Raw genomic sequence first — 19291 nt, 5'->3', positions numbered from 1 at the left:
AATAAATTAATAATACAATATAATATTATACAATATTGTATCATAATATACAATACTATACATAACGATATCATGATACAATATCATATTAAAAATATTTTAAAAAATTATACAATATCATATCGTATCATATAACTTTTTATAATATTACATATGATATTATATTGTATCATATTAAACAATATTGTTTCATACTATACAATTCTATATAATAGGAATCATGTTATATCATTTATCAACAAACACATCTATCTATCGAGCAGGTTTGAATGAGGTAGGAGATTTCTTTAGCATCCTTAGTAATGGAGATCAGGCTCTGCATCTAAAGCAAACTCTGCATTTCATTTATAATACAGTTAAATCAACTATGCAAGCTATCATCTATAAAACATGTGACCTGTTCCAAAAAAACTAAACCTTATCCATCATCCGAAACCTATGGCTCATATTCAGCATTCAAGCCTGTCAGGTGCATCAGTATACATAAGACGCATCTCCATGCAAGTTTGGTGAAGTTCAGACCAGTAATAATGAAGATATCATCATCAGAGGGCACTAGCAATTAAAACCTTAAGCTGCTCCAGCATCCGCAACCTATGGCTCAGATTCAACATCCATGCCTGTCAGGTGCATCTGTATCATAAGACACACCATCCATTCAAGTTTGGTGAAGTTAGGACCTGTAATAACTAAGATATATTTTTTAGCATCCTTGATAATGGAGATCAAGCTCTGCATCTGAAGCTTCCTCTGTGATTCATTCATACTACAGTTTAATCAACTACGCAAGTTTGAAAAAGTACTATTATCTATTAAACATGTGACTTGTTCCAAAAAACTTTACAATATCGAGAATCTGAAACCTATGGCTCAGACTCAGCATTCAAGCCTGTCAGGTGCATCAGTATCATAAGACGCACCATCCATGGAAGTCTGGTGAAGTTAGGACAAGTAATAACTAAGATATAATCATCAGAGGGCACCTGCAACAAAAACTTTAACCAGCTCTAAAAACCTTAACCTCCTTCAGCATCCGAAACGTATGGCTCAGATTCAGCATTCAAGCCTGTCTGGTGCATCAGTATCATAAGACGCACCATCCATGGAAGTCTGGTGAAGATAGGACAAGTAGTTACTAAGATATAATCATCAGAGGGCACCTGCAACAAAAACTTTAACCAGCTCTAAAAACCTTAACCTCCTCCAGCATCCGAAACATATAGCTCAGATTCAGCACCCAAGCCTGCCTGGTGCATCATTATTATAAGACACACCATCCATGCAAGTTTGGTGAAGTACAGACCTGCAGTAACTTAGATATTGCTATCAAAGGGCACCTGCAACATAAACTTTAACCAGCTCCAAAAACCTTAACCTCCTCCAGCATCCGAAACATATAGCTCAGATTCAGCACTCAAGCCTGTCTGGTGCATCAGTATCATAAGACACACCATCCATGCAAGTTTGGTGAAGTACGGACCTGCAGTAACTTAGATATTGCTATCAAAGGGCACCTGCAACAAAATCTTTAACCTGGTCCAACAACCTTAACCTCCTCCAGCATCTGAAATTTAGGACTCAGATTCAGCATCCAAGTCTTTCAAGTCCATCAGTAGGTCCAGATGAATCATCCATGCAAGTTTGGTGAAGATAGGACAAGTAATAGCTTAGATACAGGACCTGCAACAAAAACTTTAACCAGGTCCGGACGCCGACGCCGACGCCACCGCCGACGCCGAGGGTATAGCATAAGCTCCCCCTGACTTCGTCTCGGTGAGCTAAAAACGCCCCATTTCTAAAATCCATGTGATAATTGACATTGCTCGATCTGCCACAGCGTGTGGTTCGCGCATGTGCGATGTTATAACATACACAGGAAAACGGTCAACAATTATCGAGGAATTTTCGAAGTATCTGCGCCTGGATTTCAGTCTGTCTTGTTTCGTTGTTTATTGGATATATCTTGCCAGTGCAGTGGTTGTCATATTATTTTTGTTAAAACGCGTTTTTACAAGTCTTTTCGTCCAAAGTAACGTGTTCGGGTGTATGAAATTCCTGAATGCGGTGAAGCATTAATAGTGCTCTCGGCCTTATATAGGGGGTGTGTAGCGATGAGCAGAACAATAGAAATTGACAACTAATATGGCGGTAGTCGGAGATAAAAGGGAAATAATGCGTATTTACGAATTCATGTCAGCTTTACCTGTTCAGGTAAAAAAATCGAGTATAACGAAGTATTTACTTGACCATGACAGTTTTTGTAGAAAAGCGCGGAACGCTTTCCGTTAACTTAATGTGAAAAACAATTAAGACAAATGCAGCACATGCATATGTCTGTCAAAGAAGCTTCAAAACCAGTTGGCGTTGCATGTCCAAGCAGAGCTTGGCTCACAATTGGTTTGTTTCGTTTCACAATTTTTGCTGTATTTACTTTAAATCTTTAAAAATTAAGTCCCAAACAATAAAACAGATTTTCCTAATTCATAATTTTCATCACAGATTGCTAGATTTTTTTAAAGAAACAACTAAATCATTTTAAGGCTTGACCGGGAATTTAGTGCAAGCGGAAGTATGGAAAAATTATCATGAAGTCCAAATCGTCATGTACATGTAACGACACGTCAACATGACCGCTACATTAGGGTAACTTACCTGATAGACACCGTTCAGCATGCGCAACTGCACCGCACATTTTAGATCATAGCAATTGCCTTTAAAGGCGGGACGATAACATCCAAGAGTTCATCAACAGCCAAATTTCGAAAACTAAGACCACGACAAATGAAATTTCATTAAGCACAATTTTTATTGAGGTTTTAATAAAATGCTTTGTGTTTCCTTATAATTCATATTTGATCATTGTCATGATAAAAATAATTGGAATTACGAACAGTATAATATACATATAGTGGAGCCTTAGTTATCCTGACGATTTCGTTTCCAAGTCAAATTGTTCGGATAGGTGAAACGTCTGGATGTCTGAAATGTATCTATTGTTGTCACAAATTATAGAGTAACTGTTTATAATTAGAATTAATACTGTTTTCTTTGGCTTTAATACGAAGAAGCAACAAATTATATCAAAACATATCAAAGACACCGGCGCAAGTGAATTACAAAATTAAAAGATTAAACTCTATCAACACCGATGTTTAATCACTCCCGTGGAACATTACGTACATGACTACATACAATCTGTAGACGTCGTTCTTTTTCTACTCAATATTTAAAAAGTATGTCTCATACCTTTTACAATATACTATCATAATATCAATATGGTTCCATGTGGTTAAATATATAATATTCATTATGGACTATTGATCAAAATGTTGCACATTGACCTTTTTCTGTTGATTTTGTCTTTTGTTTTTGGGGTTTTACCCCCCTTTATACTTTCTTTTTATCACCAACTTTGTACAAAAAGTGCGCTATCTTTTTCCGGATTTTTTTCTGCACTTGTCTACCCGATTTTGAAATTAGTTCGCAGATACTACTTCCGGTTTACATGTTTGGTTCACGACAAAGTGCCTAGTCTAGTGGTAAGCGCTCTTTTTATGTAATTTGTTTATAATTAAGCGCCTTATTGGCCCTTATTTGCTCGTGCTTTTCATTATTTTTTGATGTTTATATTACTACAGTTTTCCGAAGATCGCCTTTTATGGAGGGGGGGGGGGGGGGTAAATATGCAATGCTATCGCATACCCAAGCCCCTATCACCACATTCATCTCGAAGAAAACTTTTGCACAAGTCTTAATCATAGTAAAAAATTTTGATCATCTAAAATATTCTTCTGAAATATTTTGTTCTTTACATAAACACATGTTAAGGAAAGTTTCAGTATATGTATCTTGACAGCTCATTTGAAATATTGATAAAAATAATACTTAGCAGAATCTTTACAAAAAATGACCCCATGTGTAAAATTTGAAAATAGCTATCGCTCAGACCATTCCCCAGTAGTCCTTTACTGCAAAATAAATAACTTAAAAAGAGGCAGAGGGTTCTGGAAGTTCAACAACTCACTATTGACAGATAAAGATTATGTTGATATAGTTAAGAAAACAATAAATGATGTTAAAATACAATATGCATGTCCAGTTTATAATGCAGATAACTTATTAAATATAGACAATGATACAATACAATTTACCATCAAAGATCAAACTTTTATGGATATTTTATTAACAGAAATTAGAGGGAAAACTATCTCTTATGCAACCTTTAAAAAACAGAAAATAAGAGAAAAAGAGTCAGCTCTTGAAAAAGATATAACAGATATAGAACAAAACTTGATAAAATTATTCCACAGAAGAGCTAACAAATAAACAAACAGAGCTTGAAGCTATCAGAAAGAAAAAAAAGATGCAGGGTCAGTGTATTAGGGCAAAGATTAAATGGATAGAAGATAGAGAGAAACCCTCTAAATATTTCACTTCACTAGAATCAAGAAATTACATAAGCAAGCAAATATCTCAAGTGGTTAAGGATGATGGACAAGTTGTATCTGACCAGTTTAAAATTTTAGATGAAACAAAATCATTTTATGAAAACTTATACAAAAAAAAGAAAATTATTGAGTCAGACGTTTTTTTTTTACAAAATTAAAGAAAATTGAATTTCAAAAGTTGAGCGATACAGAGTCTAAAAGTATTGAAGGCCCATTAACCAAGTCTGAAATTCTTAGTTTTTAAAAAAAAATGAAAAATGACAAAACTCCTGGTCCTGATGGATTTACATGTGAATTTTTCAAGTTTTTCTGGACAGATATAAGCTCTTTTATTGCAAGAGCAATCAATAATTCTAAAGAATTAATGCAATTTTCAGAACCAAATAAATTAGCGATTATAACCTGCATACCAAAATACGGAAAACCTAAACAATTTTTGAAAAACTGGCGCCCTATTAGTCTTCTTAATGTCATATATAAAATAGCTTCAGGTTGTATTGCAGAACGCATTAACAAATTTCTAGAAAAATTTATAAGTAAAGATCAAACAGGTTTTATAAAAGGGAGATTTATAGGTGAAAACATTAGGATTATATATGATGTTATGAACTATACAGAACGAAATTCCATACCTGGTCTGCTAATGTTGATAGATTTTGAAAAAGCTTTTGATTCGATATCATGGGATTTTATTTATCAGACACTTGACATATTCAAATTTGGTCAACCTATCAAAGATTGGGTTAAAACATTTTATAATGATATAAATTCATGTGTCTTACAAAATGGATTCTCTTCAAAATATTTTAAACCCCAAAGAGGCTGTAGGCAGGGTGACCCTATTTATTTTTATTATGTGCTGAAATATTAGGAATTTTTATAAGAAATAACAAAGATATTAAAGGTATAACAATAGCTGGAGAAGAATATAAAATCTCTCAATACGCAGATGATACATCTCTTATTACAAATGGATCACCAGAATATTTAAATGGGATTCTTATAGAATTAGATATGTTTGCGAGTATTTCAGGTCTAAGAATTAACTTTACGAAAACAAAAATGGTCTGCATAGGCAGTAAAAAATTTTCAAAAGATGTTTTTCATCACTCTAGATGGAAACTGACCTGGAATAATACAACTTTTGATCTGCTACGAATTAAATTTTCAGTTAACTTACAGGAAATGCCAGAACTTAATTATAAAAGTAAATTTTTGGAAATCGAACAAACAATTAAACAATGGAAATCAAGAAAATTAACTCCAATTGGAAGAATAGTTGTTATAAAAACTTTAATTGTACCCAAAATGAATCATTTGATTTTAACCTTACCAAACCCCGACCATGAATTAATACAAAAGTTGGATAAAGCTTTATTTAATTATCTCTGGGGGTCAGATATACACAAAATTAAGAAAAATACAATCATTCAAGACTACAATCAGGGAGGGCTTAAGATGATCGATTACAAGGAATTTATGTTAGCACTTAAATCAACCTGGATAAGAATACTTCTTCATTCATCGCCAAAATGGATACATATTTTAGAGGCTGAAATGAATACTAGTGTTAGCAACTTATGGTCAAGAGGTACTGAATATACTCTAAAAATATGTAAACTAATACATAATTGTTTCTGGAAAGAAGTTCTCCTGAGCTGGACCAAAATAACTGATTGCCAGATAACTATAAAAGAATTAATTCCATTTGAACATATATGGTATAATCCAAGAATTAAAATAAACAAGGCATATGTATTTCTAAAACAATATTTTAATAATGGTATGATTTGTATTATTGACCTTTTTGATCTAAATGGTAATTTCATAACTTATGAAACAATTATTAACTCAAAGGTAAAAACAAATTATGTAGAATATGTAGGACGGAGGAACGCAATTTTTGAATATATAGGGACATGTAATATGACACAAGTAAAACAAAAGATTCAGCCATATATACCAATGCCCCTAAAAGTGTTTTACAAAAGCAAAAAAAGATGTAAAGATATGTACAATTTACTTACTAGAGAAAAGAAAAAGCCAGTCAAATAAATTGGAGAGAGAAAGGATATGATATGAATGAATTTGACTGGGGAAATATTTTTGAACTTCCATTTAAAGTTACTCTTGAATCTAAACTCCAATGGATGCAATTTCAAATATTACATAGAATTGTTCCTACGAATAATTATCTCTATAAAATTAGGCTCAAGGACTCTCCTCTTTGTAGCTTTTGTCAATTAAACATTGAAACAATAGAACATTTATTTGCAGAATGCCCTAAAGTTAAGGATATATGGTATAGAATTGAAGAGCTGATCTCAACAAAATATAATGTCTCTTTTGTTTTTGATAAAAAAAGCATACTTTTTGGTAAATACAACAATAATAAATTATACAGAGTTCAGAACTTATTGATACTTATTGTAAAACAATACATTTTTTCTTGTAAGTTCAAACCTATCCAAAAACTTGACTTATTTGGTTTAAGTATCATAATTGCCGACAGATTCCTTATTCAGATATTTATGTTATTAAAAAACTGCAAATATTTAGAATATGAAATAGAATGGAAAGAAATTTGTGATTTGCTGTAGGTAGCATATATATTAGCTATTATATAGAACTTATGAATTATAAACCCAAAATCTACTATAGTTAGTACTAGAAGTAAAATATACAATAGCTGATTTATGTTTGATGTACATGATGATATTGCCTGTCTGTCTTTTTTTTTGTTCTCTCTCCTTTTACTTTCTCTATCATATATAACTCTTTTGCATAATAATACGCTATATATTAATTTTTTTTGTACCATGTATGTAAAAATGTAAAAAAGTTTCAATAAAATGTTTCAAAAAAAAAAAAAATAAAAGAAGCAACAAATTAAAATTGTCTGTTGAAATTCACCTTTTGTAATACAAGTAAGGAACACCACTAGATATCGTTATTTCATCAGGAAAAAAATATTAACTTGACTTAAATAACAACTTGACTAAAATATTAACTTGACTATAATAATAATAATCAAATTTAGCTGAATTCATGCGATAGTTTCTTATTTGCGTTTTTTTTCTATACAGATACATTTTACGATACGCCAATTTCCACAATAATTGATGATTTATTTTATAAATTTATTTTTCAAAAAAGTTTATTTGAAAAATAACATTATTTGTTACCAGCTAGAAAATTGCCAAATCCACCGATTCACTTTCAATGATATAGCATGCTTTCATTTTGTTTTCCTAGTCTTCTTCCGATTTTGACTAAATCTAACAAGGCATTTATGAGGCAATTCGTTTCAGATAACTTCTTTGAATAGATTAACCACCTTGATATGTAAACTTTCCAGTTTTTTAAAATTAACTTTGCGCGTTTTTATTTTAAAGTAAAGGAATACTTTAAAAGGCGATGACACTTGACAGTCGTGCAGGACAAGATAACCAAGCCACGTGCAGTGAGGCGTGACTAATCCTATCTAACTATAAGCACTGTCGGTAGTTTGAAAGCGAAGTGGGACATTAAAGTGTTTATACAAGCTACTCAAGAGGGTCTAACACCTGAAAATGGTGTGGAACTCAATTGACAGACGTATATTTTCTGTAGTATTAAATGGGGCATCGTCAAATGTTACCGTCCGGTCAAATGAAGCAACATTGATAGTTGAACCGTGTTTTGTAGTAAAAATAGGCACTCCGGATCCGGAACGAGGGATTCCGAATAAATGAGACAAAATAACGTATAAAATGACTGTTCCCAAATACAATCGCCCGTAAACTTAAGCGACCGGATATCTGACGTTCGTATATCTGAAGTCCCACTGAACAAACACATGTCTAGGGCGCTAGAAATTTATCACTATACATGTAACTGTTTCAATAAAGGCTACATGTACAATGTAGCACCACATAAACGCTAACGCAGCTAATGCATTTTTTTCTGAAATGCTAGTTATCTTAATATCCACCAGAAAATTTCATTATTTTTTAAATATACTTCTAAAGTATTTCTTTAATAATAAAATGAAAATTTATAGTTTATATCCCATTGAAGACTTTTACAACCACTAAGTATAGATATTTGTCAATGTTGAATAAATTATCTAAACAGAACAAATCATGAAACTAATTTTTATTTCTTTTTATTGTTATTTTCATAATTATTACAAGAAGAAAGAAACAAAGCAAATATTTATTGGCACTCACACACCATTTCATACACTTGCACACATAAATATCAGAAACACATTATAATTGTTTACAGGAAAATTAAATTTCAAAAATATTTTTCCAGTTTGACCAATGTTTGTCAAATTTTAACATTTCAAATAATTTAATTGATATGTATCTTTCAACCTTATATTTGAAATATATATGTTGTAGTAGCCCCTTTAAGTAAGGGATCTTTTTTTGTTTCAAACAGTTAAAAATATAAAAATAATAATTATAAAGTTTACAACTTTGTTACCCTGATTTAGAGGCATATCACCAAATATTACATTATTAACATTAAATCCAATTCTATTTGTAGTTTTACAATAGATATGCATGCTGAGTTTATTCCATAATGGCAGTATTTCTAAACATTTAATAAATACATGTTGAATTGTTTCTACATCTTCTTTGCAAAAAGAACAAATATCATCAGTGCTTACATTGATTTTTTTAAGATAGTATTTTGTAGGCAACATTCTGAATAGAATTCTGTATTGAAGCCATTGTACTGAGGTATCAGCACTTGTTTTAAAACATATTTTAAATAACTCTTTAACAGAAACATTAATTTCTAGTTGCATGGATAGTCCAGTGTTCCTTTTCTGAATTGAACTTGGTATAATATCTTTACTATTAATAAGATTGTACAAGATTTTCGAACATTTTTCAAACAATAAAACATACTCAAAGTAAAATGAAATGTATGGATAGTAATATTTTTTAACATCAGATCTTTTTATTGACTGAGATCTAAGGAAACTAGATATTGCATTAATTACACTGTTGTATAGCATTGTACATAAATTAGACAGTCTATAATTTTGTGCAAAATCATGCTGTTTGAAAAACTGACCATCTTCATTTAGAAAGTCACCTATAGTTTTAATACCATGTTTATACCAATTATAAACAATGATAGGTTCATTACCAACACATATATTTGTATTGTACCAGACTGGCATAGCACATATATTTGTTGTGGATAATGAATAGTCAATTGTTCTTAAAACTTTTAACCATGAGTGTAGAACATCTTTCTAAAAATTATTAATATGATTTATTATGTTTTGTACATATTTGTCACCAAAGTCTAACAAATGCTTTACCCCTTTGTTGCCATGAATGTCTAAAAAATATCCCTTCATGGTTTGTTATCTTTTGTTAACCTCTTTATCCATGAACATTTAATGACAGTAGAACATTGTTTATATCCAACATTTTAATACCACCTTTTAAGAGTCATTCTCTGTAAGCATCAAACATTCTTAAAATAGTGATGGAAACCCACATGCACCGATTTTGATGAAATTTGGCATATAGGGATAACTTGATACCCTTTCATCAAATTTGACTACTAATTACTAAGTTTAGGTACCGTTACCATGGAAACGACAACCCCCCGAAAAAATGGCGTCCAGGACCCAAAAATCACTATTTTTACCATATTTTGATTTTAAAAAAACCAAATTTTACGATTTTTATTGTACAAAACACTTTCTTCTTACATAAAGATTAGTTCTAGTACAAGAAATATAAAACACAATATCAGCAAGCCATGAACAGGTTATATACCAATTTGTTTGTTGAAAAACTACCACTTGGGTGTTTGAAACATTTATGAAAAAACTCAGTTTTGAGCCATATTATGACATATTAATTAAACATATATATTCTTTTTATTAAATGCTTTATGTATAAAATATAAAAAAAACTGCAGATGTGTTTTTTTCCTTAACAAAATTACATGGTTTTAGAAAATGGTTGCCATGGAAATTTATGAAAACTTCATATTTGTGGTATATGTGTAAGTTCATCATAATCTATAGATATTTTACCAACAAATTATCAATTTTTCATATTTTTGAAGTTAACTTATATTGTGCCTTTAAACTTTATCATCCAATTAAAAAAAAAAAACAGTTGCCATAGCAACAACCCTTAAAATACATGTATGTACAATGAAATGTTAACACTTACTACAAGATATAATTGAAAGCGAAAGTTTTACATAAGACAAAAGAAACAAACACACTGCAATGCACAGGATGAATGACCATCTTTAAGTTCTCCTTAAAGATAGCTTAAAGATGCTTAAAGGTAGCTTAAAGACGATCTTTAAGCCACCTTTAAGCTACCTTTAAGCTATATGTGTTGCTTAAAGATGGCTTAAAGAAAGCGTAAAGATGGCTTAAAGGCAGCTTAAAGACTATCTTTAAGCCACCTTTAAGGACAACTTATATGTCCTTAATGTCCAAACTTCTTTAAGCTACCTTTAAGCCATCTTTAAGCCACCTTTAAGCCACCTTTAAGCCAATAAAAAAAAATTAATTCAATTTTGTGCTTAATTTACCAACAAAATATATTAACTATATGATACTGAAAGAAAAGGTATCAAAAACGGTTTTTGTTCTAGAAAATAAAATGAAAAAAAAATAATCAAAACGCCCAAGACGAGGATTGAACCCGGGACCCTTCGTTTACCAACATCACCTCGCTTCCTCTGCGCCACGGCTACTTACACATTTAGTGAGGTTTTTATATTCTATTTATCAGTAGATATTGAATCAATGTATTCAATGTGTATTTTTTACTTGTAAAGATTTCGACTTCCATTCAAATTGTAACAATCAATCATATCTAATTTATAAATTACATGCATGCATATATTTAGAATGAAACACGGAACTTGGTCTTCAGTGAAAAAAAATATATTATACCATTATGGAAACTGTTAGGCTTATTTAGTAAATAAATTTAAACCGAGTAGATAAACGTTCATCTAATTCACAGCTAAATGAAATGCAAGGAAGAAGATGAAATAATTTCTTGTATTAAATGCATTGAAACTATTAGGGTATTAGTTCTACGTAATTTTCCCGGTTTTCATGATCAAGGCGCCGTTCCAGTATGTTTAAACATTTACTTGTATACATGATTTTTTGACTATCAATTCTATAACAAACAATATTACCAATAACGGGTGACGTATTTACTGCATGTGGCAATTGGAAATGATGTATACATATACTTGTACATATAATTGTATGATGTACCAGGCTGGGTATGTGACATATTTACTCTTATACATATATTTAAACAATTAACCCCTATTAATGATCACCGGTATAGGAATTAATTAGCCTCTAGATTTTACTCTTACATACATGTATCTTTAATTTGTAGACGTAACATTTTAAAACACAGAGTTGGGAAATAATTCTTTGAAAATGAATGATACTCTACTTTGAAACTTTACAAATTGCCACAGCAACTCCATAGTGACTCTAACGGTCCCCTTAGAATAGGCTCCTCTCAGGACTTATGACATGGTAAAATGGCATGCAAAATGAGCTTTACTTGACTAACAATTCTTAAAATGGCAAACAAATAAATGAGTATTTCAAGAAAATTTCCTTTTTTCACAATTACATGTAGTAGTTGAATTAGTTGCCATAACAACTGTTCAATGTTTCATCAGATATGCTACCATATAATAAGTAAAGTACTGAAGAACTGACGGGAGTTGATTTTGTCGATGTTTATTTATTTCAAAATCAATAATATGTTATTTTGCATGACAAGTACATGTATACGTAGTTTCTAATTTGAATTACGCATATTTTTATCATATGAATTTTTTAACTTTTTTGACTAGAATATCGAGAAACCACCATATGAACCATGTTAAATAATATTAAAGGATAAAATTAATTCAATCAAACTATGTATCAGTGGTAGAAATATTTCTCGAAAATTGTATGGATCCGAGCAGTATTGAACTCTAGTCTCGTTCAACCAAACGCTCGGCTGACGCCGTAAATCTCCGACAAGGGTTTACGGAGACAGCCGAGCGTCGAGTTGAACGAGACTTTATTGAACTCTGGTGTAGGAATACATACGACTACAACAAATATTTAAATTGTTCGTACCATTTAAAATCTGACTATTTTTAAGGTATTTGTAAATAAGTTTCCTTGAAAAAGAATGCTTTAGCATACATTACATCGAATTCATCAATTATTTTCAAGAACTAGGTCTTGTCAGGAGCAATGATTTGTGCTGAGGTCCAAACACTGTTTCACTTTCGGTTTGTCCGAGTGACTGCATAGGAGAGTTGATTAAAAATCAACTCCCAAAAATATGACAGCAAAGTTCATGCTCATATGATAAAAACAATAAGAAACACTGTGAAAACAATCCTCAAAGTCATTCATTGTCTTCTGTAATGAATACAGGAAACAATATTTTACATATTTTGATGATATTTGTTGTATTGTACTGAAAATAACAAAGTATTTTATTTCAGTTTGACATCTGGTTACTATGGTAACAAATGGTGACCTTTATAATAAATGCAGAAATAGTACATGAATTACATCACATATTATATCTGTCTGTACATTTGATTGAGAAACATAATTCTATATTTACATTCCACATATTTTTTGCATGTAAAATGTGTGGAAAACTACTGCAAGTATAACACTGTAACACACACAGGGTACTGAAATGTTAAACGAAGAGTTTTATTATGACGTCACAAACGTGAAACGCTGTTAAAGTGCAACAAGCGAAAATCAAAGTTAACCCTTATGATTAATACAATGGCTCTTCCATTAATTTGAACTTATCCTTAATTAGTATTTTACAGTAAGTTAAGGTATTAATCACATTTGCAGACAAGTCAAGAAGTTAAAAAAGTTAAAGAAATATAAATATAAGCATTGATTGTTTATTTTTGTATATTGTCGGTCCTATAACACACCAAGCCATGCAGACAAATTATCATACCGCGCTAACGCACAGTATTCAATTTGTCTGCATGGCCTGGTGGGTTATAGGCCCGACGGCATCACAAAATAAGAATTTAATGCTTATTTCACAGTCTGCAACAATTATAGTGTAAATACGTATAACTTAAAATGCTTATAAAATGACCTGACAGTACATCTTCGAATACATACCCCGACAATACATAAATTCAAAGCATGTTGTGAATGCTGTCAAATAAAGACTCGCTGATTGCTGATTGGGACTTCTTGCACATTCTCGAAAAAACCCTGCAATTTGCTGTGCTGTCAGGAGCTCTTCATATGCAAAGACCCTTTCTCCATTTTCAGTTTTCAAACTTCTCATTTCCTCGGAAACTGACACAGGATCCTCTTTCCGACCAGATTTTAAGCCAATGTTAAATTTGTTTTCAAGATATGATTTCTGCTTGTTACTTAATCTTGCACACTTTCTCCCTTCTTTTAGCCCCAAACCCTTTTCTAAGATATTGTCACCTGTCCCTTCTTTACTGATACACCTCAATGTATAATGCTCTTGGTTTTCCTCCTGTAATATTTTAGCATATTTCTGGATGACCAAGTCATTGCTTCTCTCTTTTTCCAATTTCAATTGGCAGTCTCCAACTAACAGATGTTGATCAAGTTCTTCTGCTCTGCAAAAGGTTTATTTCTAAAATTTCTTTCTACAGTTTTTTCCCTTTTTTGATGGCATTGTAAATTCAAGGGTAATTATGAGTTATGATGATATGTTGATCTTTCTGGTTGATTCACCAACTTTCTGATCGTTTATGTAAACTGAACATAGCATTCATATTGGTGGGCCCACTAATTATGTATTCAATATCATGATCAGCGATAAACTAATTGTTAACGGCCGGGAGTTTCTTTGGTAAATCCACCAACTTTGTAATCTGGTTTTTTATATAACTTGATATCTGGTGAATCCACCAAGTAGGGGTATTTTGAATTTTGTCAATCTTTTTGGTGGCTTCACCAACTTTTTTGTTTTGTACATAAACTGACATGTGTTGCGGGTTTTTTTTTATTTAGTGCCATCGATGAATGTTTAGAAACTTTTTGTGAATGCACCAACTTTGTACTCTATATTTGTTTGTATAATTTCATTTTGATGGATCCACCAAATATTTTGATAATGAAAATTTGAGTTCACCAAATTTAATCAGTAAAGTATAAGACAAAACGATTATAGCATATTTGCTTTTAGGTGGAATCACAAATTAAGGTTTCTTTAAAACTGAAATGTTTGATAACATGTGTTGCTATCATTGCTTTGTTGGTGGGTTCACTAAATCTTTGCATGAAATACAAAACTATATGCGGAAAAATTAATTGAATTTCGGTGGAACTACCAGGGCCTTGTGTGAATGAGATATTTGATGCTTTTTAAAAAAATTAATTCCCCAATATTTTATCATTGGTGGACCCACCAAGTTTATTCGTAAGTGAGATATTTGATGAAATAAGTTGGTGGAGTCACCAATATTTTGACTGTTATTGTGGAATATGAAGGTTTAAAAGTACTGTAAAATGTGCTTTTTGTAAAAAAAAAAAAATGGCAGGTTCACAAATTTATGTTGTGTTCAACAACAAAAATAAATAAAATTCATGTTCATTTCTGTTACGTTGCATTGCGTTCATTTTTCATTTTGCACTGAAAAAAGAGGATACAAATGAAAATCCTCTTTCTTAATAGTAATAGTTGAATAAAGAGTTATTGTATAAAGACTTCACAGCCCTCTCCTGGTCCCTAATTTGATAGGCTAGCCACTTTTTCTTTATATCAAATGAAATCCCGTAAAAATTGTAACAACTTTTCCATTTACATGTCTTACAAAATATTCATACATCAAAAGATATTCAAGAAATGTGCAACATTTGTTTTAAAAAATTGCTGCTAATTTTCAGGTCCATGCGAGCTTCCAGACCTTGCGAAATTTTAATAATTGAATACAATGGGTACATCTACGGACATTCATCTACAATCTTTGATAATTTCAAGCTTTTTCCTGATTAGTTTCGGAGGAGATCTGATGCATGGACAAAATGATCCTTAAAAATTTACAAAATTATCAATATGAAATACCGGAAGTGACGTCATAGGCTCAAAGTTTAATAACCTCAAAAACTTACGATACCAAACAAGTCCTGAAAATTTCGTTGAAATCGGTTTGATAGTTTTTAAGATATTAGCAACCTTTTTCAGTCAGAGGAAGAATAATAATAATGGAAAAAAATCCAAAGAAAAACAAGAGGGTCTTCCGTTGGAAACGGAATACCCTATTAATAGGAAAATGGAAACAAAGCAAAAACAATAAGAAAGGAGGAGAAAACCTCACAATCACTATTAGGTCTTCCGTGGGTAACGGAAGACCTTAACTATCGTGCAATATGAATCGGTTATACATGACAAAACAACTGCGATATCGTTTTTCAAAGTTTTAATTTAATTTTATCATTACAATGCTTTTCGGTGTGACATATACCCCTTGTGTCACCTCATTAACTAATAATATCGATAAAGATGCTTCGGAAAGGAATTATAGATTGCATGCATGTTTTTCTCTGCATTGATTACATTTATTGATGAAATATTCTGTATAATATCGTGAATTATCACTCTTTATTCAAACTTTAATACTCACTTGTCCAGTAAAACTTTTGCGATATCTGCATGACTCTCGAGCTTCAGGGTGTCTTTCAACTCCTTCCAACGTTCAAACTGGACGCCGATATTTACACGCACCTTATTCACCCCTGCGAATGTTATTGGCATTTAAATTTTATACCACGTGATTATATTTCACCCTTACAATATCGCAGTAAAAATCCTGCCTCGTGTTTATAGTCTATTTCATAGAATCTAGGTACTTGTAGTCAAATATAAAATTTAGAGGATTAAATGGTGGATAAAATGTGTTCTAGAAATAAATGCGACAATGCAAAAAATAGTTTTTGTCTGCTGTTGCAATAATTAACATGCTTGTGGAGAATCCCCCTGAGGATCAATTTTTTATCAGGGCCTGACCTAGTAATAGCATCAATAGTGAAACAGACTGTACTATTTTATGCAGAATGTTCCTTGTAAATGACTCGATAAACTAAGTTTTTATGCAAAACAGACACTCATGATTTTTCTAAAAACATGGTATTGCACACCACAAGCATCAAACATGGCTATAATTTTATTAAGCAACCCAATGTTTATATTTTCAACCACTCTACACGTGGTTGAATACGAACTATAACTATGTTCTGAATATTATCGTTTAATATAAATAACCGCTAGATGGTGACAAAAGACATACATCTTAAACGATTTTCATGTTTTAACATAAATCCCAATTGAAGATGATATGAAAAACGACCAGTACTTACGTATTTTGAGAATATTATCCGAACACTTATACTTCTGCTCGAAATTTCACAGGAACTGAACAAATCTCAGTGAAGTCTCGTGAACTTTCATTCGAACACCTCTGTATTTATTACATACTTAGCAACGATAAAGAAAATATTCCGAACACATTCGCAGGGGTATTATTGTAAGACGCCTGATTGTTTTGCCGATCTCATTTTCTGGCTGAATCCATGAGAACACGTTTTCGTACGCGAGTTGGCCTACCCATGTGGGCCATGTCTTCTGCTAAAGCAATCTACGCATGCGTTATTGAGGATGTCGAATGGGTTCACAAAAGGTCATATGAAAACGAACGGACTTTAATTAAATTTTTGTCTACCAGACAACAATTCAAGTAATTTGCCTATATTGACAAAATTCATAAAAACTGTGCATTGGGACATAACAGAAACTGTAGTTCATTACAAAATTTATCATTCTAAAGTATTATTTCGCCAAATAAAATAAAAAAAAAAATTAGAATCCAGTGTCCATAATTAAATAAAAAGTTTTTTTTTATGAGTCATAATCCTTTTTTAAAAGAAAGATACCGACCTTTTTTTTTTATTTCCTTTTACTCAAGATAAGAGTTACATAAGGTAGATACAGCTTTGTTGAATCGTCTATTTTCATATGAATGCACGGTATTCAATTTGTCTGCACAGCCTGGTGTGTTATACGGCCAACTAAATCCCGAAATAAGTATTCAATGCTTAAATTTCACAGCCCTTATTGATGGAACAACTAACAGATTTGATGTTTCAGAGCAAAGGCAATGCGAGGGTACATGTATGGCTCAATGAGTTCGCTAATATAACCCAAGACAAACTATTTCAAACTCTCATTTGTAATTTTCCAAGACAAACAGAATGCTTGTATACTTTGCATTTAAAATAAGACAGGGTAAATTTTCGAGCATGCATTTAGATTTAATCATTAGTGGTAATTGACTTAATACTAGTAGTCCAAATGGGCTCGGTGTTTGATTTATTAACATGTATATTCTTCAATGTATAAAATACACGTCACTATAATAATTGATTAACTTACGTACTTAGTTATACAAAAAACTAGTACATGTGGTCATACTATTACAAGTACATCAACTACTGCTAAAACAGTTACTTGATATTGACTTACTTGACATATTCCTGTTCGCTCCTTGGGAGCATAGGACTGCAACCACTCATCGCCATCGAACTCTGTTTTAGGCGACTTTCTTTAACTGGGCCTGCGTCTTTTGCATCCGACTCCGCTGATCTTCTCCGGGTTCTTGGTCTCCCCACAGACCTCTTTCCCTGAGAGTTGAAATAGTAACTTGTTAATGGTTGAATTGTAGTGCCGAAATGTTTTCCTTGTTAAAGTTTTTATCGCCGAACCGGAAGACCAAACTATTTTACAGACCTCTCTCTCTCACTTTCGCATGCCCGCTCGCCTATATAATACATTGATTTTCATCTGCATTTTCTACTTGTGATTCGAACATGAAGAATGAACACAAAGAACAACTACGTGTGGTATTAAAACCCTTGACATTAATGATATTTTTATTATAAAGGCGCGGTCACACGATTAAATTTTTTATCCGATTTTCCATCAAATTTCCTCATCCGATTTGTTTTTGACTAAAATCGTGTTGTCAAAAGTCGAAAGCTAAGTCTAAAATGCTCTTGAAATTCTAAAGTATGTCTACGTTTCAATCGACGCTCTGGTGAGAATCATGATATCAGAATGACTTTTTCCCGCATAATAATAATATTGAATAGGTTTTCTGAATAGAAAATCGGTTGTAAAATCGTTCCGTGTGACCACCTCAACAATCGACTCCAATTGACTTACCTTAGCAAGTCGATTGAAAACTGGATAATAAATTGCATTTTGTGACTGCGCTTTAATTCTTAGCATTTGCTGATATAGTGAGCGATTGTTAAGTTTATATATTGTTCAAAACTGGGGAACAATCTCATGTTCTTATTAAACACAAACGAAATTTACGGCTGTAAACTATGTGCATAGAATGACTGTATAATTTTGTTTTACAGTAATTTGATTATTGGATACAATGACTCAAATTTTGATAGCAAAAAATTAAGAATGAAGAGAATATTTAATTACTGGTTTCCTAAAGTAAAACAAGATATGAAAAAACAAGAGGTCCATGTTTTCTTTTCGTTTGTAATGTTTGAAATATAGGCGTAATGAGTTGCGTTAGTTTGACGTTGCGATTAATTTGCTGTTTCTCCGGACAACTGTACATAGGCAATTTTGTCAGTTTACCAGAGATGATTCATTGATTATGAAGTGACTACCATCAATAGAGATGCAACTTGTTGTTAATGCACATCTTTGTTCGGTCATTGAAAAGCTAGTATGCTGACTTGTGACATGATGACAAAAACCAACAGAATTTCATGA

The sequence above is a fragment of the Crassostrea angulata genome, unplaced genomic scaffold, assembly GCF_025612915.1.
Source record: "Crassostrea angulata isolate pt1a10 unplaced genomic scaffold, ASM2561291v2 HiC_scaffold_253, whole genome shotgun sequence".
NCBI lineage: Eukaryota > Metazoa > Mollusca > Bivalvia > Ostreida > Ostreidae > Magallana > Magallana angulata.
Note: the sequence above shows the minus strand (reverse complement) of the source record.